The following is a 22,755-nucleotide window of genomic DNA, read 5'->3' as shown; positions in this document are numbered from 1 at the left end:
AAAGTGGCTTGCTCAAGGCCACACTGCTAGATAATTATTGTCTGAGGCTGGATTTGAACTCAGGTACTCCTACCTCCAGAGCCGGTGCTCTATCCACTGTACCACCTAGCCACCCCTCTAAGGCTATTTTTGACTTCCTATTCCAAATCCTTTCTCTTCTGATTATTATCATTCATGTGAAGCTTGGAGAATTGCAGATAGGAGCAAGCAATGGTACTGTGCCACCAGATCTTCTAATGTAATTCAGTTTCTGAAATTCAAATATCAGATCCTGAAAACTGACATTTTTATCTCTAGATGACATGAGAATTCCTAGTGGAACTACTTAAATACAGAAATAGGCTCTGTCATATATTAATAAACAACTTAATACAAAAAAAAGACCAGAGCATTTGAAGGGAACCTAAAAAATAGCTAGCAATTATATAATTCTTCATGATTTGCAAAGTATATTAATATGTTATTACAGATAATATCCCCATTTTACACATGGGGAATCTGGAGTTAATAGAAGTTAAGTGACCTGTCCATGATACACAACTAAGTATGTATGTGAGAAACCAAGTCCTTCCTATCTCTTGGACAGGGAAGTTGGGTCAGTGACTTGAGGCTCATTCTAGGGACTCAGAACCAATAGGGGTAGAGTCTGGAAAGAGATAAAACATATCCAGGATTATATGGGCACTCACTTTGTGCAAGACATTCTATTTAGATTCCAGGGTCTTTGGTATTCAAATACTTTCTTGTCCTTCTGAGTTCTCACTATCTTCTAAAGACTTGGCTTCAGGTCTAACAACTCACCTGGAAGTTGAGCATTTGTGTCCAATGTAGGAATTCCTTTTTCTTTTTAGGTTTTTTGCAAGGCAAATGGGGTTAAGTGGCTTGCCCAAGGCCATATAGCTAGGTAATTATTAAGTGTCTGAGACTGGACTTGAACCCAGGTACTCCTGACTCCAGGGCCGGTGCTTTATCCACTGCACCACCTAGCCACCCCCAATGTAGGAATTCCTAAGCCCTCTTTGATCCCAGGGTTTTTCCTAGCTGAATACCCAGCTGAAAGAAATGGTCAAAAAGGAAATTTCACCATGGAGACATTGTGTTCCAATTGCTTTTGGGAATGACTGGCTAATCCAAAATGGCCTCTCTGGAGAGTCACAGATCAGGCTTTGCAATTAGTATGCAACACACATATAATCAAACACTGAAAAGCCAAACTCTTGGGGCCATTTTGTCTGGTTTCTGGTCTGCCTTCTAACTCATTCCAAACTACTAGATGATCTACTTATAGAAATCATGGGGTATGTCTATTTTGATTTTTTTCCTGTGAAAAGAGGCTCTTGACTTCATGCTTTCTGACAACCTGTCAATGTGTTTGGCAAAAAGGAAAACAACACAAGAAAGGGGAGGTTTTGGTGGAGTTGGGCAAATGGGTAAGAACAAGATAAAAAATGAGATACTATTAGAACAACAGACCTTGTCTTTGGAAATAAAGAGGCTTCTGGCAAACTAAGCCCTCCAGGAGCAAGGATGCTTGGGGCTTGATTCTGGTTTGGTAGTTGTGTGTCTTAACAGGGAATTTTCCCTTTGTGCTTTATTTTTCCTTTCTACAAAGTATGGAATATATCTGTACATTCCCTTCCTTATTGCCTTTGAGAATGAGCTAGGTAATAAGCAGAGTGAATAAACAAAGACAAACGTAACTTCAAAGTTCAAAAAGTATTCTAGTTTAACACTTATCATATTCTTTTAGTTTTATTTTAGCTTTTGGATTTTGTGGGGCAACAGGGCTAAATGTTTTGTTCAAGGTCACAAAGCTATTAAGAATCAAGTATCTCAGATCAAATTTGAACTCAGATCCTCCTGACTCCAGGGCTGTGCTCTATCCACTACAACACCTAGCTGCCTCTTTTAACACTTATCTTGAACAAGAATCACCTCTAAAACACGTATCAAATATCTTTTTCAGTGGTTTGAAGTTCTTCAAGTGAGAAGTCCTCTTTCTCTTGATCTAGCCCATGCTACTTTGAGCTTAAATCAAGGTCAGCTTATTCTCTAGTTACATTGGATTTTGTTGGCTAGGGGTGTCTGTTGCCATCCCTCAGACTTCTTCACTGATGATCTATTAGGCAGTTGTCTCATTGGAGAGGAAGAGGCAGATGCCAGAATGAAAAGGGTTGTAGGTAGTAAGGAAGTGGAATTTTATAGAATTTAGCAATGAAATGGACAAGTGAGTTGGGATTGTAGCTGGATGGGATTTTAGAGGTCAAAAGGAGGCTTTTTAAGATTAAAGTTATTTGAACATGCATATTCATAGGCAGAAGAAAAGACACTGGTAGGAAGGGAGAAACTGAAAATGCTTGACAGAAGGAATGATTGCTGAAGAAAGGATACTGATAAATGGAAAAGTTTCCAGAAGGTAGGATGGTGAAGGGTCTCAAGAACATTACATATAAGCATCAGTTGATAGAACTAGGGTTGTTTTGCCAGAATAAGAGAAATCTTGGGGTAGGGCAGAAAGGCTGTCATGTAAAAGTGGACGGACTCCTTCGGCCCAAAACTGAATACAGTAGTTTTATCTGGAAAGACTATTCCTTCCATAGTCCTGAATATGTGTTTTTTAATGCAGTATAAGATCAAATTAGCAGCTGCTTCTTCTTTGGGGGGGGGGGGCAAGACAACGGGGTTAAGTGACTTGCCCAAGGTCAGATAGCTAGATAATTGTTAAGTCTGAGGCTGGATTGGGTCAGATTTGAATTCAGGTCCTCTTGACTCCAGGGCCGGTGCTCTATCCACTATGCCACCAAGCTGCCCCTAAGATTAGTTTCTTTTGAGTGTCATTTCACAATGTTGACTCATTGAATTTGCAGTCCACTAATAAATCCAAAGACTTTTTCAGACCAACTACTGGATAACTAGTCAATCTTCTCCCATGCTGACCTTGTGAAGTTCATTTAAATTTTATCTTTTCAGCCCAACATTCTGGCCTTTCAAGATCTTTTTAGATCTTGTTAAATTATCCCTTCCAGATTTTTGCTGTTTTCAAATTTGATAAGCCTGAGATAATCACTGAAATAATCACTGTGATATTTATGTATACATGTGTGTATATATACATAGATATAAAAATAAACACACATAGTACTTTTAGGTTGCAAAACACTTTATGTTAATTATCTGATCCATACAACTATCCTAAAGTCAGTAGTACAGGTATTACTACTACCCCTACTGTTTAGATGAAGAAACTGAGACTCTAAGAACTTAAGGGACTTCCCCATAGTCACATATTTAGTCACAGAAGTAGGATTTAAATCCCAGATCTCTCCTGATTCCAAGTCCAGAGTTCTTTCCTCTCTACCATATTACCTCTCTCACCCTCTATACCTTTTTACAGGTCATTAATAATATCATAGAGCCACACATAGATAGCTGGGCACTCTTACAGGCTTCTTTCCAAATTAACATTGAATTATTCATGACTAACCTTTGAGTTCAGTCATTCAACCAGTTTTTTAATTGAACTAACTATATATATCATCTGGCCCATATCTCTCCAACCTGTTCATGCAAATTACGTGAGATTCTGTAAAAAAAAAGTTTAGCTAACATTTTGGTAAAGCATATCTACAGCATTCTTCTGGTTTATCCTTCTAGCAATTCTTTCAAAAAAAAGGGAAATGAAGTTACCAATTCTAAATGAAGTCATGTTGATTCTTTGTGATTGTTTTCTTCTTCTAAATATTCACTGAGAATTCCTTTAAGACTATGCTGAAGAATTCTGCCAGAAGTTGAAGTTTAGCTTAGTGGTCTATAGTTCTTTCTCTTTAAATAAGGTCATTTGCCATCCTCTTAATTCTGTTATACCTTTTATATTCTCTAGGATACTTCAGAGTCACTTCAGTGACTCAACAATCCCATCTGACAATTCACTTCATATCAGAGGAGTTATTTTATCTGAATCTGATGATTTCAACTCATCAAAGACAGCTAAGTACTCTCTTACTCTCTCCTGGCACAACCACTGGGATCACAGAATCAAAATCACTAGAAAAAAACCTGAGAGGTCATCTTACCTATCCCTTGGCAGGACCCCATATTAATCAATCACTACAAGGCACTGATTTGTAGGATATTAGAGAGGTCAACGTCTGTTCTCTTTTCTTGGAAGGGATACTCCAATCGTGTTAGAAGTGATACTAGGTATTGCTAAGACTATTTCATGAAGCTTAATGCTTGGTCAGAAGTAACAAATCAGAGACAGAGAGTGAAATGATTTATGAGGATTCACAAACTAAAACTGGGACAAAGCTTAAGTTAGAATTCATAGGGCCAACTTTACATTTTTAAAAATTATTTTTTGATACTTTAAAAAATATATATCAAAATCATTTATGGATATATTTCTGTCCAGTTAGCTTTCTTGATCTAAAGAAAAAAGGAAGAAAAGATAAACAATAAACAATAAAGCAACCCCATCTGACAGAATATGGGATATCAAAGGGAGGAAGGTACATTTCTACATCTCTTCTCTAGAGCCCAGACGGGTCATTATAAGCACAAATTGATTCGGCTTTGATTACCTCTTCTGTAAGTTTATAGTTTATAGTTAAGATTATAGTTTGGGGATTAAGTGCTTTCCTGTTTCTGCTGACGTGACTGTAGCAGTTCAGATTCTATTTTCTGGTCATCTGATTTCAAGCCTCAAATTAGGTCTTACTTATCTTTTGTGAAAGTCAAGAATTTCATTCAATTTTGCTAGATTTTGGAGCTATAACAACTCCTTAACAAGACAATTACTACTGAACATCTAATACAATTAAAAGAGAAAAATAACTAATGCCTATTATCAAGCAAAGAGAAGGACATTAATGAACTGAAGTTTGAATCTACTGAATTAGTATCCAAGGATACTTATTCAATTGTAACTTGTGACCAAGGGTCAAAGTTCTGGATTTATAAGGATGAGGTTCCATCTTGAAGGCATCTCACAAATGACTTTTCTTGGATCACACTCTACCTCACCATTTCCCTTGTGAACAACTTTAGTTCCCAAAGAAGCACTTAGGACAATAATACATAATATAAAAGGTAGACTTTATTTAACTTTTATTTTATACAAATTCAAAATAGAAAGAACTTGCATGCAGGGCAAGGAATTATTAAAAAACCTCTTTTTCTTTTTAGAGAGTTTCTATCTTCCGCAGGCACCTATAAAATCCTCTAGTCTTTTAAAGCTACCTTAAGGTTGAGGTTCTCACATAAGAAAATGTGATTTGGGGGTCCTTAGAAAGTCAACCCTTTTGTCCTAAACCTGCACAATCTTCATAGCACACACATTACTAGTGATGAGCAAGGTCGAGATTTGCCCTTTCTTATTGTAGATCTGTTCCTTGCCATCCCTTGGATCTGCCTACTGTCTCATCCTGGAGCCTGATCTAGGACTCTTTTGTTCAGGAATTCCCTAAAGCTTTCCTACTGTCATTCTTAGGACTTTTTCTTCTGGTGTCATGTGACTGCTTGAAAAGGCTTTGAGTATTTGAAAGTTTCTTCAAGGAATTGGGTCTTGTCCCTATATCCAGGGCCTCTCCTAGTTTTGTTTCTCAGTTTTTTCCTCTTCATGTTTCTAGATCTTTCTCCTTAGAGCACTAGTCCAAATACTAAGAAAATGAATCAATCATCCTTAATCATCAGCAGGCCAACAAAATACCCCAGCTAAGAATGCTCACATCATTGAAGGGAAATCATCAATGTGGGATAAAGCCACAGATGTGGAATCAATGGGACATTAATAACTTGCATAGGAAGATGTCTTTATTATCTCTTTAACCTTGATGAGGTTCCTCTGGACATATCTTCTACACAAATATAAAAAAAAAGGATAAAAGAAAAGCATATTTTTCATTAAAAAATCGTCACAAAGATTTCAGAGAGCCCTGTTTTTCTATATCTCCTCCTTTTCTCCACGAAACTCTCTTACTATACATGATGTGCTTTTGTACTGGTCTTTCTACATACCTGGAAATGTACTTCTTCTTTAACTCCACCTCAAAGAGTCCTCTACCTTTAAGATTCAGGTTAAACATCATCTTCTGCATGAAGCATTTCTTCATCTTCAGAAGCCCTAGTGCTCACCCTGCCAAACTACCTTGTACTTAACCTAGCAATACTTATGGATACATTCTCTTTATCTACACATACTATATGCCATAGTATACAGATACTACAGCATACTGATTATATATTTAATTACAATGATATTTATTATATATACTATTTATATTTATAATTATTCACTTTATGCTATATGTAGAGTATATATTTGAAGGTGTGTGTGTGTGTATGTGTGTATGTGTTTGATCTCCCACTAAAACACAAGCTTTTTGTCAGCAGAGATTGTCTCCTTCTCTTTATGTGTATTCTCAACACCTATTAGCAGATGGTGGACACTGCAGACTACAGTATAATTATTCACTTTATGCTATATGTAGAGTATATATTTGACAGTGTGTGTGTGTGTGTATGTGTGTTTGATCTCCCACTAGAACACAAGCTTCTTGTCAGCAGAGATTGTCTCCTTCTCTTTATGTGTATTCTCAACACCTATTAGCAGATGGTGGACACTGCAGACTACAGTATCCATTTTCTCAGTCACCTAAACCCAGATATCAGGAATCTATTCTTATAAAGGTTAGAAGATCAACTAAAGGGGCGGCTAGGTGGCATAGTGGATAAAGCACCGGCCTTGGAGTCAGGAGTACCTGGGTTCAAATCTGGTCTCAGACACTTAATAATTACCTAGCTGTGTGGCCTTGGGCAAGCCACTTAACCCTGTTTGCCTAGCCAAAAAAAAAAAAAGATCAACTAAAGAGTCAAAAACTAATTGTAGTGATCCCAGTTCTATATAAAGTCCCCTGAAAAATACAACATCCCATCAAGCATTACCAAAAAGTTACCTGGGGACTTCATCTATGTTTCTAGAACCATTAATGACTCTAGAAGTTTTTGTCCTTAAGGACATGGCAAGTACAGAGTGCTCTAATCAGTTACCCCATTCTCAAATTTGTATTTAAAATATAGGGAGGGCCTAGCTCACCATAGTTGGTATCTCACTATTTTTTTTTCCTCACGACTCCTTTGGTTCAAACAAAGCTTCTCTGCTGGGTTCCTACTTATGTTGGCAGTTCATCTGAGGCTATGAAAGAAATCGGATCTGCTAGAACTGAAGAGGTTTTATACTGCCTCAGGGCCTGTATCTTAGGTTCCCCATGAGTATGCCAACATGGACTCAGACGAATTCTTTTGATCAAAGTTCTCAGAGCTTCTGATGACTCATAAAAATGAGGCATTTGTAAGGGAACACCTTTAATAGTCTGGTGAAGTCTTTGGAGTCCATCTTTAAATAATTTTTGTTGCCTGAATTCATTATTGAAGGAAATATTAAATTTCAATTAGAAGTTAATGAAAATAATGATTTAATTTTTCTCCCATCCAAATTCATGGACTCAATGAAATCTACCTATATAACCCATTATCTAGATATTGATAATTAGTCCTATGGTTCTATACTTGTCTTTTCCTCCCAAAGTGTGATTTAGCCAGGATAAGAGTTTTAGGGAACCTCAGGTTAGACCAAACCAAACTGGAATGACAAGCTAATGGAACAAAATGACAGAGATTTTGCAATTTAGCTAAATTTAGCAATTTAGCTAAAGTCACCCAGGAAAAAATTAATTTCATCGTTGCAGACTTTCCACAGGTGAGGGTCAATCAATTCCCTGTCTCCCATTTCAGGTTCCATTTGTTATATAAGGATAAAACCTTCTGCCTACCTCCTGTCCTCTCCCAGGGTTTTGGAAGGGTTAAAGCAGGTCTGTAAAGTGCAGAGTTGCTGGAGAAAGAAGTTAACAGGGAAATACAAAGAATATCAATAATCCAGACAAAAGCTTTCCAAATAATAAACTGTGCACTGAGAATGAGTCTTCTGACCAACATGTCTGATCATAAGAGAACATTTTGATGAAAAGCCTATAATATGTTATCTTCCCTTTAATCTCTTGGGAGATGAACAAAATAGAAAATAAGCCTGGAGGAAAGGGACAAGGCCCTTTTGATATACAGAGATCTGTAGGGGAAAAAGTGGGAGATAACTAAATATGCCAAGAGACTCTGAAGCTTCCAGATTGACTCTAGACACAATCTGAACCAGTCCCCCAGGGAGCTATCCAAGGTTCTGGACTTCCTGTCTGGCTACTTACACAGAGAATCAGATTTCTATTCTTTGTTTGACCCATAGTCTCAATTTGCCACAACACTGGATAGTCTTGTGTCTTGCCTACCCTGCCCTGTATCTTGCCTAAGTACTATGTTACTTTATTGCTTTATTCTAAAGTTTAGCCATTTGCCTCCCTGTCTAATTCTATTTCCAATATATGCCACCTGACCTGGCTGACTTCTTGACAAACGGTGCAGTCATAGTGGGGGGGGGAGGGGAGGAACTCCCTGTCCTTAATGACTGTTCATAAAGACCCTTCCTGACAAATGGATAATTTGTCAATACAGCCTCCTCTGAATCAGCCCAGTGACTGGGCTGAATCAGTCCAGTTCACCATGCCTCAGCAGCAATTGTTTAGATAGAGACCAGGTTTTTCTCCTTATTTGTACTGCAGAGCCAGTACTGCTGCATAAGAGTGATTAGATTGTCCTCTGCCTGTACTTGAACAATAGACATGACCTCTGGTAGAGTAACATGATTTTTATAGAGGTCTTGCAAACAGTATTAAGATTTTTACCAGTTTAAGGTTTTTTAAAAGCTAGAGGATACCTAGGAGACACAAGGTATAAAAATCAACATTCTTCACTCCTTGCCTACTCTAAATTGTTACAATAGGCAGCAGCTCAGTTAGAAGCAACAGAGAGGACTCCCACATGGAGGGGAAACAGCAGCTCTTAAACCAGAACTTTCAGTACTGGATAACAACTGGTCATTGTCTCAGATGAAGAGATTTCCTCCAAGTTTTCCAAAATTAATCCCTCCACCCATGATCTTAATCCCATCTTTTCCTGCTACCTTCAGGACCTTGATGTATCTATTATTCCCTCCCTTGGCATCTTCAAATTTCTCTCCACTGGATCCTTTCCCAGTGACACATACAAAATACATATAGGGCTCTCAAAGCCTTAAAGTGCTTTTTCTTAATCCTATTGCCACTTCTCTATCATTCATTCATTCCCTTCCAATCGTTGTCAAATCTTTTGAGAGGTCTGCACTCACTTTCTCTTTAAGCTCTTCTAATCTGGTTTCAACTTCCTCCATTCTATATGGAGTTTGCAACCTGAAAGGTCATAAATGACCTCCTAAATCCAATGGCCTTTTTCTCAGTCTTCATTTTTCTTTGTCCTTTCAGCAATATTTGATGCTTTTATACAGGTTCTTTTTAAAATGGTCTCTCGACTGCCTTCTGGGACAAGGCTATCAAGTCCTTCCCCAGACTACTCAAACCTAACAACCCCTCCTACTTCTATTTTTTCTTCCTTTAAATAAATCATTTTTTTAAAAAATAAAAATCTTTTTTCTCTCTTTGCTATACCTAATCCACCCCCAATGAAAAAGGAAGAAAAGTGAAATTCTTGTAACAAATGGAAGTCTCAAACAAATCGAATTCATTCATTGGTCAAGTCAATATATCTATGTCTCAGTCAGCATGTTGACTCTCTCTGATTTTTCATTCTACCTTGACCAGCACCTTCCTTCAGACCTTGACAGAAACAGGGTAGGACCCTAAGCCCAAGAACTCTGGAAATAGAAGTACAACCTAGACTATTAACCTACTCATGCACTCAACTAAAGTGAAAAACTATTATGAAGAAAGAGCAAACAATCTTTATTACAATCACCACTAACCCACCACAATCACCAATTGCTAATCAACTGACACCAATGTACAGGTAAACCCAAGAGTCATAGGAACAGTAGCAAGCCCATCTCTGTCTACACGCTCTGATTGCAACCCAGTATACCCAGCCATTATAGAGGTAAGCAACCTCTGTGATAAAGGGAAAAAGTCATCCACATTAACTGTCAACTGCCACCTATGGGACAAGCAAGACAACCTAGCTGAATTAACAAATGATCCTGAAGGACAAGATGCAGTATGGGTGAGGCAAGTGAAACTGAACTACCAACTAGCTGGGGTTATTGCTTCCTTAGTAGCCACAGCTTCTGAAGACCTGAAAAGAAAGCTCTTACCACTGAAATTCATGGTATTGTCAAATGCATCAAAATTAGACAAGGATATGATTTTCTGAGTGGAAATTAAAGAAGATGCAATACCATTAACTTTGCCACAAGCTCTTTAAGGACCATGAGACCTTTCCATATGATTTGCAACTGAAGTCTCCTATGTAATGTGAAGAACTCTTTGAAACAGTGTTTTCCTATTTGTATCCTCAGTATTTAGCACTTTTAACACACAGTAAACATTTAATAAATGCTCATTGGCATATTCACTGCCTGTATTGCTGTCAATTTAAGAAGTACTGCTTTGTGCCACTGCTTATGCTGCTGTATGGAGCTATTATTTGTCTCTAATATTACATTCACAAGCAGTTTTCATCATGCTTAGATTTTGTTTCCCCAGTGAGACTATAAACACCTTGAAGGCAAAGACTATATTTTCACTTTTTACGCCTCAAAGAATGAACTCACTCATTATCTGTCAAATGAGTGATTTAAAACTACATATTTAATATGTGGAGTTGGGGAGAAATGGTATCTCACAAAACTTGTAGGGACTGATAAATGGGGTACACTGGGAGATAACAAAGATTTTATTACTAATAACTGTCTTCAACAGAATTTCTTTAGTGCTATCTTTCATTCACATTTGGCTCTCTGGCTGTGCAATATTGAAGAGATTGCTAAATGAGATAATAATGCATGTGTGCATATGAACAAGTTAATATTAACCCTCTAAGATTTAATTGCAGAGTAATTCTGCATTGGGAGATTTGAAGGCTAAGATGGGCCATCTCAGTTCCTTACTTCATTAGGCTCTGTTAAGAAATTGTGAAGGACCAAAAGGAGTCTGTTGTATCTCCATTTTAAATCCATATAGGATTTTCTCTTTTATTCCATCTCTACTGGGTCTACATCTCCCCCAAATTATGAGATAGATAGCTTCCTCTCTCTTTTTACCTTGGTAACTGAAGTGTTCCTGAGGATTCCAGCTTCTTTAGATTCTCTTGGTTTCACTGTAAAGAAGGCCCTTCATCCTCTTAAATTAGAGCTAGATTTTTCAAAAGTGGATTTTACAAACATAAAAATGAAATCACTTGATGAAATCACATGGATGTAATATTCTACAATTTAAAAATTTTATACACAGTTCATCTCATAAAACAAAACTCATACAATTACTAAGAGTTCATGTTTTCAGGCTTCAACTTCTTCATTTTAAAATGGGAGGGATTTAAATTAAATGATCTTGTGGAGAAGTGGGAAAATCATTACAACTAGAATAAGATGACAGGGTCAAGGCCTCGTTCTTACTACTTGTGTGACCTTGGCAAATAACTTAATCTCTTTAGGACCTCAATTACTTCATTTGTAAAAATGGGTCCTTTTCACTATAACATTTTAAGTTTCTAAGAATTATATGACAAAGAAATCAACATCTTAGTCTTAGACTGAACAAAGACAGCAGACATAGCTTCCTGGAAAAGTTCATATAGCTACAATTTAATTAGAACAGTAATCTGGCCTTATGTTATAGGTTGGGTGGGAAACAGCTATGGAAGTTGCTTTCCTTATTGACTAGGGTAATTTCTTTCTAGTTTCTTTTCTTTAAGAAGGAATGGGGGAAGAGCAAAAAAAAAAAAAAAAACAAAAAACAACCTGTCAATTCTATTCCTAAGAATCACCAATTGCTATCAATTGCCTCCTATAGACATCTTTAATTCCACAAAAAGACCCAATTTACCTGCCCATACTGTTCCCAGTTCTATCTTCTGGCCAGACAAATCATTTTTTAAAATCTGCTCTCCTGGCTACAATTAAGCTACCAGAGAACTTCTCACTCCTTAGACTCCAGTTGCCAACCCAAACTAACAAAAATCAAATGAGGCTATAAGACCTGGATGGTAAACACTGAGTGGCAAGCCAAAAGGTCAAACAAATAAATTAAATGAAAATTCATAAATCAGGTATATATTCCATTTTTCTGGTCTGTTTTCTACAGCACTTCCAGACCAAACCATTGTAGGATGCTTGTGGGATAGAGAAGATAGTGTAATATAGGGTTTTTATCCTTTTTTTGTGTGTCATGGATCTCTTTGGCAGTCTGTTGAAGTCTATGGACCTCTTCTCAGAATGTTTTTAAAAGAATATTTTTTTAGGTTTTTTTTTTTTTTGCAAGGCAAATGGGGTTAAGTGGCTTGCCCAAGCCCACACAGCTAGGTAATTATTAAGTGTCTGAGACTGGATTTGAACCCAGGTACTCCTGACTCCAGGGCTGGTGCTTTATCCACTACGCCACCTAGCTGTCCCTAGAATATATTTAAAAAAAAAAACAGATTAAAAAGGAAACTTTAGTTATCAACATTTATTTTTAAGAAGTTCATGGGCTGAGATACAAGGCTCAAGTTCATTCCCCCCTCCCATAGTTTCTCCTTGGAAAAACCTTGTCAGGTTAGAATGACTCAGTGGGCATATATGGGACAGAGGGGTTTCTTTATTTAAACCAGATTTAAAGGTTTTCTCTCCAGGATCTGCAGCATCCCTATCACCACCATAACCATAAAAACAAGTTGTATTTATTTTAGGCCTGGAAGAAACTTCAGAAACCATTTAATCCAGCCTTCACAGAGAAGGAAATCAAAGCCTAGACAGATGAAGTGACTTATTCTGGGGTACAGAGCTTGTGTGTTAGTTCTTGTGGCTTGGTTCTTGATACTCTTTCCACAGCTCCAAATCCACCTATCTAATAGCCACACACCCAACCTGGCTTCAGGCTACAAAGTAATTCAGATAATTCAGAAAATTCAGAGAAAAAGATCCTTAACATTTATATTGACATTCCCAGCAATTCTGTGAGGTGAGCTAGTCAAGGATTTTTATCCTCATTTTTACAAACAGGGAAACTAAGGTCCCTCTACCCCCAAAATAAGTAACTTTTCCAAGCTATCACAGCATGTCAGGTATCTCTCTGGGAATAGAGACAGCTCTCCTGACTTTCAAACATCATGCAAATACACTAGTGAGAATCAATATAACTGTGACAGTACATGTTAAAAAGATTTTTTTTCCCCAAAATGTATATAGTGCCTGTGGTTTTACACAATGGAGCAATGTGGCCTTAAGTATGGAGTCTATATGATAATGGGATAGATAAGCACCCTCTCCCTGTTTCATGGAGGAGGCAGAAGTAAGTAAAAAACATTTATTAAATACCTATTATAAATCAGGCATTGTACTTGGCCCTGGAGATACAAAAACAAGCAAAAAGAAACACTTCAAGCTCTCAATAGCTCTAAAGAACAAGAGAGAGCTGTGAACCATGTCTGACCTGTATCTCTCTCTCTCTCTCTCTCTCTCTCTCTCTCTCTCTAAAGAGATACTAACCCAACCAAAGGTTACTGGACAAGAGAACAATCTTTCAAGAGAAACAAGAGAAAACAAGGAACAAAGGAAAAATAAGGATACCAGGAACTGGAGCAACCCATGAAAACATCCAATGCCATCAGAGAGGGAAGGTGATTCTCTCAAGAACATGTATAATCAAGCATACAATTGAATAGGGAAGGAGAAAAGGTAGTAAGCAGAGGCAGGATTCACATGAATGGTTTCAATAGCTACAACTAATTAAGTTCCTTATGCTTAATTCACATAGGTTCATTCAATAAATCTTGCTTGAATAGGAACTAAATAAAGACCCACACCTTTAAACACTTTTCCTAAGGACTTGCTTGCTTTCTTAATCTTATCTCCATTTTACAGATGAGCAAATTGAGGCTAAGAGATTTGCCAGAATCACACAACTAATGGTTAAGGAAGGATCAGAACCCAGATTAGTCATATAACAAGTTTAGTGCTCCACTTACTACATGGCTTTCGAACATTCAGGAATCTTAAATTGTAATCAGTACAAAAAGTAAGGTTCAATTCTCATCTATAAATGGATTTTTTTAGAAAATCTTCTGCATCCATGTTGGGTAGGGACTCAAAATACATGCAAAATTTGGGGTCACATGTTTAGTCTAGGGAAGAACCAGCAAGTGGGTAAAAGTCCACAAATGATTTCCAGAAGAGTATTCTGATAAATATGTGAATGAATGTAGCAGATCCCAAGTTCCCTGTTCCCCACTGGCTCCAAATGAGCAAGTATATTTCTGCATTTATTAGGTACATATATCTAAAAAGAATGAGAACCAAAATCACTAATTTCTTGTTAGGACTAGAAAATTTGTGGACCAAGGAAGTCTCCTGTACTATTACAGGATTCAGGAATTATCAAATGTGCTTCCAGCCCTCAAAGTTCCTTGATATACCCAGCTAGAAGAAAGAGATAGGGTGAGAACTGGACTTCTAAAACCTACTTAGCAGTTTCATAATGTCTCCTAACAATCAGGAGTCTAGAAAAAATGCAAACAGCCTTGTCCCTCTCAAATGCTTTCCTTTCCCATCAGCCTACAATTTAGTCAAGCTCTGGCAGACCCAGAAGACCAGACTCAGGGAGCCTGCCTAGACCAGTTGTTTCAGAAACAACGCCATAATATAAGCTGAGAAAAGGAAGCCTAGTAAGTAAGTTAAAGAACACTTGAAGATGTCTGCCAAGGATTGTAATCAGATTCCCTATTCTTTTACATCTATATAACAGGATCCTTCCATTAAACTGGAGAGATTTGAATTTGAGATTTGATGTCTCTCCTTCCCCACACTACCTCTCCCTACCCTCTCCCTTCTTCAATGGCAAAACTGAGGCAGAACACCTCTTACAATCCTATTCATTAGCCAGACATAAGGAAAGCAGCCCTAACTTCAATCTCAGAAACCAATCAGTTCATCTCAATAAAGGCTCACAGCACAATAGCTAGAAGCCTGGAAGTGCCGGCTCAGCTGATTGCCCAATTCTAGTCCTCGCTGAACTACACTTTAAGCCTCTCTCTTGAAAAGGTTCTGCTGAAAAGGGAAAAGGTGGCAAGGGGAAAATGTGATATATTCAAGTGATAAAAAGTGATGGCAGGCTAGTAATATAATATATATATATAATATAATAAACTGAAAATCTAAGTTTGGGAATGAAAAACATAAATATAAACTGGCTTTGTAACTGATGAAGGCAAAGTATTTGGGAGAGTGGCTATTGCCACTGGGGCAGTACTGAGGGAGAATATTAATATTGCCAATTATGGGTCTCTAACTTTTAAAAACCACCTCTAACTATTCTGAAGCATGCAAAAGAAGAATGCCAGGGAAGATAGAATGTGTAGTTTGAAACAAAGCTCCCTCTGCCCCCTCTAATGCCTTGACCTCTCCAGGAGAGAAGTGGGTACAACTCACAGAGCAAGTATCAGTAGCTCAAGCTAGAAATAACTCTTGGCTGATGCAGGCTCTGAGTTGATAGGGGAGGCCAAGCATTAAGGGAAATAAGTTCTAATTAAAATAACCCTTGGTAATTAATAAATTCTTTTTCTTATATAGTACTATGAACTAAACAACACTTAAGGGTAATAATAATAAGAATAAGAATAGTAAAACAAATTATCCTGGCATTTATATAGAGCTTTATACAGAGTCTGAAGCATTTTATATCTACTAATCTTATTATGATCCTTTGACAACCCCACAAGAAAGGTACTACAGTAATAACAAGATCCATTTTGAAGATGAGGAGACTGATAGTCAAAGAAGTTAAATGTCACACAAATGGTGACAGAGGCAGGAATGAATGGAACCATGAGTTCTCCCTGACTCTAAATCCAGTATCCTTCATTATCAGGCTGCTGCTATGCTGTTTATTAATGAGTGTTCTTAGGATACTTTATTTTAAAGATATTTTTGAATTATACATTTTATATTTAAGATATTCTTTTCTCCCTAACTAAATGAGATAGTTCTAAGTAAGGAAAGGAACCAAATCTTTAAATTTAAGGGCTCCTATCCTCCTGACTCCAGAACTGAAGTTTCAAGATATATGGGATGACAGCCTCAAGTTCAGCTCCCTCACTTCACAAATAAACCAAAGTGACTCCAGCAGTTACAAAGCTGCATAGTTTTAAGTTTGTGTAGAACTTTGTACATAATCAGGTCTTGAGGGCTAACTGCCCCAGAGCTGCATTGGATGGAGCACAGGACTGAACTACAGTCATGGCTCCTTCTTAATATTTGCTACACTTCTTTGTGCATAGCTTTCTTTGTGAGTTGCTTGTGCCACTCTGGAAAGAAGACAAACAGAATCTTCACCAGCCCCAACTATTATAGACCTACTAATCCTCAACCCTGGCTAATTCCTACTCTCTCAGTCTGTTGCCTCTGCTCTCCTGCTGCTGGATGTCACTGGAAAAAGCCATGAATTAAGCTGACTTTATCCATTACAAATTTATGGTGCTTAACCTCGGTTAGGACTTTACTACTACTCAGCAATACTTATTGACTTCTCTCATTCCTCAAAGGTTTTGTTCCAATTTCCCCCCCCTCAAACCTTGTGACTACAGCTGCACCTTGACCCTATACACTAAGAATGGAGGAATTTGTTACCTACTTCACCAAAGGAGATGGATGCTTCTTCTTCAAAACTACTTCATATCACTTATAAATCAACCTTCCAGGATCACAGAATTCGAGTTAGAAAGGACCTTAAAAATCATCTAGTTCAATCCTCTCATTTTACCAGTAAGGAGGCCCAAATAGGTTAAGTGACAAACTCAGGTCATCTGACCCCAAATCCAGCACTTTTGTACAATATTTCCACAAGTACTTATCAAGCTATATCTATATTTGTACACACACACACACACACACACACACCCCAGAAACTGTTCTGGGTAACAGGAATACAAAGATAAAAATTAAATGATCTCTGACGTCAAGTAATTTATATTCTATGGGGAAAACACACACACATAAATAAATACAAAACATATTCAATGTAATTCCCTTAAGGGGCAGCTTGGTGGTGCAGTGAATAGAATGCTAGCCCTGGAGTCAGGAAGATTTCCTGAGTTCAAATCTGGTCTCAAACACTTAGTAACTATGTGGCCATTGGCAAATCACTTAACCCTATTTGCCTTAGTTTCCTCATCTGCAAAATGAGCTGGAGGAGGAAATGGCAAATCACTCTAGTATTTCTGTCAAGAAATCCCCAAATAGGGTCACTGAAATGTCTGAATAATAACAATCTCCATGAAGAATACTAGTAGCTGAAGGATTTAAACAGAATTTTGAAGGAAGTTAGGGATTCTCAGAATTTTAATAATAACGATGATGATGATGATGATGATGATGATGATGATGATGATGACGACAGCTGGCATTTGCATGGAGCTTCAAGGTTTGCAAAGTACTTTTCAGATATTATTTCATTGGATTCTTACAATAACAACCCTGGGAAATTTGACAGGTGAGGTAATGGAGGCAGACAGAAATTAAATGCCTTGCCCACGGTCACACAACTAGTGTCTGGGGCTGAATTTGGACTCCACATCTGGTACTCTATACAAAGTAACATCTATAGATAAGGAAGGAAAACAGCTTGTGCAAAATCAAAGAAAGGAAATATAAAGTCATTTAAGATGCCAATTTGGCTAAATATAGCAAGTAAAAAGAGGAATAATGTGTAACAAACCTGGAAAGGTAGGCTAGAGGCAGATTAGGATGCCACATAGTGGAGACTATTTTATTCTGTAGCTAATAGGTAATCACAATTTAGAATTTCACCTAAATGCAAATTACTTTCAAATCTCAAACTCCAACCTGATCTCTTTCATGAATTCAAAGCCCACAATTCGGAATGCTATTAGGATACACTTACCAGGGTATTTCAGAGGTACCTCAAACTCAACATGTCCAAAATTGAAATTGACTTTTAATTCAAAACCTATTCCTCTTGTAACTTCACTATTTCTACCAGTGGCACACCATTCTTCCAATCTCCCATATTTAAAATCTTGGTAATGTTTTTGACTCTTTTATACTTCAGAGCCAAATGACTACAGAGTTCTGTTGATTTTACCTTGACAATCTCTCCTTACTTTCTTGCACCTGTTCTTTATTCTCTATTTCTGGTGCCACTTCTCAAGTACAAACAACTCTCATCAAAGCACCCAAGGCCATTTCAACAGCTCTGACTTCAATCTGTCTTTCACACTGTTGTCAGACTAATATTCCTTATAACTATATCTAATTATGTCACTTCTATATTGAACAATTTTCAGTGATCCCTATTGACTAAGTAAATTCATAAGATCTAGATACAAAATTCTGGCCCTTCCACTTAATTACCTTGTGCAACTCTAAGCAAATCATCTGTAAAATGAGGAGGTTAGATTAGATGACCCTTACAATTCTAAATCTATATATCAAAGTTGAAATTGTTTAGCTAGGCATTCAAAATCTATGCTTTGGCATTATCCTATCTTGCCAGCCTTAACTCTTATTATTCTCTCCCATGTTCCAGCCAAACCTGATTTTTCATATCCCTTATGATTCCCCACCTCTTCCTTTGTATGTGATGTTTCCCATTTCATCAAGTCCAACTCCTACCTTTCAGACTACAATTGAATTCCTATTTATTCTTTCTTTAATTAAAAAAGTCTAATTCAAACATTGTAACCTTCCCTGAAGCCTTCCCTGACCCCCATCCCATCCCTAAATCTATAATGTCATTCATTTATTATTTTATTTTATGAAGTTATATGTATATGTATGATAATTATTAAGACTAAATTTCCTGTAGGTAGAGGGTGAGTCTTATTTAACTCTATCTTCTACTACAGGGCTGTCTAACCTTACTTTTAAAAGTTTTTTATTGAAACAATAGACAATATAGTTTGATTTGCCATTTTAGTGAGAATGCTGTAGCTGAGGAGCTAGGTTTTGTTTTACTAAAACTACCGGTGGGTTGCATTTTGGACAGCCCTGTCCTATTATAATGCTCTAAATATGATAGTGATTTAATGCACATTTACTGAAGTATTGTCCAAATTATCTAGCATTCCCAAGCCCAAAGTTAAAATAACTTTTTCCTTTCAAAATAAGAGATTTCCTCCTAGGATGGCACTCAAACTCCAAGGTAAAAAAATCCTAGATACCCAGAGGCTAAGAAGAAGTCCAGCTCTCCTCTTTGCATTTTAAGTTCTTAGGATAAATAAGGGAAGTATTAATAGCAAATCAGTGCACTGGGAGAGGGTTTAGAATGCTAGAAGATTCAGTTAGTGTCAATCGTTCCAGTTTAAGCTCACCAATTCTCAACCTTCTCTGGCTTCCTCAGGTACTGGGCTAACATAGGATACAGCCAACCTAGAGGGAGACTGGTTCACTCAGACTTCGTTGAGCACAGAATAACAAATGCCTGACTGCCAAAAATGCTCACATAACCAAAACAGTAGCAGCTTAGTCAGAGGCCCAGCAGTGTCACTTGGGCATCCTGTGTGCTGCAATTCAGCAGAGCTAGGCTGCAGCTTGTCTACTTGACTACATATATATCCTGGCAGGTCAAGTTCTAGCTTAAAGATCTCTACTATTTGACCATTTCTATCCCATCCCTATGGCTCAATAGATTCTAAGGACCACCTGGAATTTTATCATACCTGCCACATCTAGCATTATGGAAAAGTGATTCCCTGAGGGTTCACTCTTAAGCATCTTTTGGCTCTGATTATACATAATGTTGAAACTCTAACAACTTTATTTAACTAGGAAGTAAGTTTTAGAAGAGGGAGCACTGCAGGAAATCAAGGGAGGATCAATAACTTATAGTCAAGTCGCAAAATTAAGGAAGCAAGCTCTTTGCAAATATTCATGTGATAATATTGGACCTGCCTGAGAGAATAGTAATTAACACCAAATACTTTCCAGAATTGTTTGCCATGGTGTTTACTACACATAGCAGAAGAATAAGGAAGAAAACTGGCAATTCCAATGGCAAGTTGGGTAGGATAAGTTGTTCTGATCCACCAATTACTATAAAGAGAGGGTGACAGAATTTCTTTTAGATTAAAAATAAATAAGCAAAAGGGAAAACATCAAAAGGCCACCCACACTGGTCAAGAAGCTCTGAATGTTCTGTAGGCTAGATGTGGTGAGTCTTGTGAGTGACAAGAGCTGAGGTCTTTGCCAACACAGTATTTTTCCATGAGCCATTTTCCAGAGACAGGAAATGCCTGGAAATGCTGAAAGAGAGAAATAAACCTAGGCAACACATGGCTCTTTAGACACAACCAGGAGCAGAGTTCACGTTAGAATTATGGGAAAAGAAATGCTCATGTTCCAGAACAAGAGATTAATCTGTTAGTAGTTTTACTTGGTCTTAGGAAAATTCCTCCTCAGGAAAGTTAGCATTAATTTCTATTTACATAGGGTGTTTAAGGATTCCCATTTATGTACTGTACTGAAGAGAACAGATAGTTTTAATCTGTATACATTGCAACAACCTAGAATAAATCACGAGCAAGTTTTAAATCCTAAGGGGAACTGTAATTTTGTTTTTCAGTAATCCTTGATCTCTACCTTTAATTGTTGACCCTAATTCTCATCAACAACACAATGACTTTTTCTAGTTTTCTATCCTTCAAAAATCTTAAATATTACAGTGCATTGTTGCTTTTTCTATTGGTTCTAAAAGTATTATAAAAAAATCACCTGTTTTCAGGCCATCTTACAGGGATCCCTTTAGACCTTGCCACAAAGATGTCAAGAAAATGGTCTTCTTTTCATCCAATTTAAATAGGGGAAAACCCAAAGTCCTCCATCCAGACTGTGGTAGTGCTCTATAGAGAGTTCAGGGTTTCTAAAGGAAGTCAAAATCTTCCCTCTTGTCATCTCACCCCTTACTTTGCTCAGACTAGTCAGCTGAATTCCAGGAAAATAAGGCTTGGATCACCAGTCAGGAGAGACTTCTCAAATCTTCAGATGTTGGAAACCCATCCATGTGGCTTCTGTGACAAATCTTAAAATCGATATTTAAAAATTCAGAAGTGGTCAGTCACTGAAACCTTTGAAAAAAACTAATATTATAGGTCAGTACATTTAGTAGACTATAGGGTTGTGGCTGACAAATACACCAACCCTGGTTCATGAATGGTATTCTTTGCTGCTTCTTTACCTCTGGACAGCTTATATATCATTGATCCTCCTTCACTTTTATATTCCTCATTTTATCTCCCAAATCCTCATCACATCCATACTAATACTGATCCCTTTGCTCCTAACATTTCCAATAAACTTCAGGACTGGTCATATTCTTTCTTCAGCCAATGCTCAAACAGATAAGAGAAAGCAAGCTAAAGGCAACAAACCCTGGGAAGGAGACTATCAGTGATCCTAAGAACTCTCTCAGGTAGGGTTTCATGATTTTGTTGGTACAGTAGCACAACCAACAAATCCCTCTTGCCACTAGATGCAAACTGCATGTTAATTTGCAAGGGCTTATGAATCTGTCTGATTCTGCTTTATAGCTGGTAGTTCTTCCACTAAACAACAGGATCTGCCCCTAGTTCAATATCCTTTAGCTTTTGATTTTTGCATTTGCAAGGAAAACATTAAGCAAACTGGCACATGAGGGCCAGGACATACTGTACTGGCATTCAGCCTTCTAACAGCACCAGATGTTTTCTCATCTCTGGAAGGATGTGAGCTAGTCGCTCAATATTAAAAGACTTGTGCAGGAGCCTCATCATCAGTGGAGATGGGAATTTACTAATTAAATATTAAAGATCCCCACACTATTAATAGTTTTCTCCATCCTCACAACAAAGCTGGAGAGTACAGTCATCATTTTTGTTGCTACAGTGAGGCTGACTGGGCCTTCACATACCTCGCCTATTTTCCTCACCCTCAAAAACTTGTGTGACACTACAATGGGAAAAGACTTCCTAGGAAGACAGGTTTGTAACAGATCACCAAACATGAGAACTTTACTCACATCCCAGTTCTACCTGAATTATCAGGTGCTCTAAGGTAAATCAGTCTAGGCCCTCCATGATCCAGTTAGTTCGTATCCAATCCTCTGTTCTATGCCTTCCTAATAGAAAAAATACACTCCACTTTATTTTCACTCTTCCCTCACTCTCATGGACACCAGTCAACAAATTAAACACCTACTAAATATAGGTCACTGTACCAAATGCTAGGAATACAAAGACAAAAATAAAAGAATTTCTTCCCTTTAAGAGCTTTTATTTGATGTGAGGGAGAAAAATGGAAGGAAAAGAGAAGATACAAAAAATACAAAAGTAAATAAATACAAATTATGTATAAAGTAATAACAAGGGATAGAGATCGATGATAATGGGGAGTTTGGGGAAAGGGAGAAGTGGGGAAAAATCAGGAAAGTGTATAGGAAATGTACTCTAAAGAAATTTAGGGATTCTAAGAAGTGGCGATGGAGATCAAATACAGTCTAGTCACTGAAAATAAAGCAATGAAAAATGCCTCATTATTGATTTATACTTTTGGTCACATGAAGGATTAGCTTGGGTGGTCTCAGAGCTTCCTTCCAGGGTCTTATGATTGAGATCTTTCTCTCTGTCTGGTCCCTAGCC

The 22,755-nt window shown here is 37.5% G+C and overlaps 1 protein-coding gene and 1 long non-coding RNA gene across 4 annotated transcripts in view; both read right to left on the bottom strand.

The window, feature by feature from the left end:
• Positions 1-22,755, bottom strand: part of FAM219A (family with sequence similarity 219 member A) — a 91,627-nt gene that overhangs the window by 60,099 nt on the left and 8,773 nt on the right. The window lies entirely within an intron of this gene.
• The window catches only part of LOC141495361 (uncharacterized), a 52,355-nt gene extending 29,600 nt beyond the window's left edge, over positions 1-22,755 (bottom strand). Inside the window, exon 1 of the long non-coding RNA XR_012470748.1 lies at positions 1-22,755. This exon is cut by the window's left edge and continues 8,624 nt beyond it. This is a non-coding gene — a long non-coding RNA (uncharacterized LOC141495361).

The sequence above is a fragment of the Macrotis lagotis genome, chromosome 8 (assembly GCF_037893015.1).
Source record: "Macrotis lagotis isolate mMagLag1 chromosome 8, bilby.v1.9.chrom.fasta, whole genome shotgun sequence".
NCBI lineage: Eukaryota > Metazoa > Chordata > Mammalia > Peramelemorphia > Peramelidae > Macrotis > Macrotis lagotis.
Note: the sequence above shows the minus strand (reverse complement) of the source record. Positions and strands in the feature narration are given on the sequence as shown.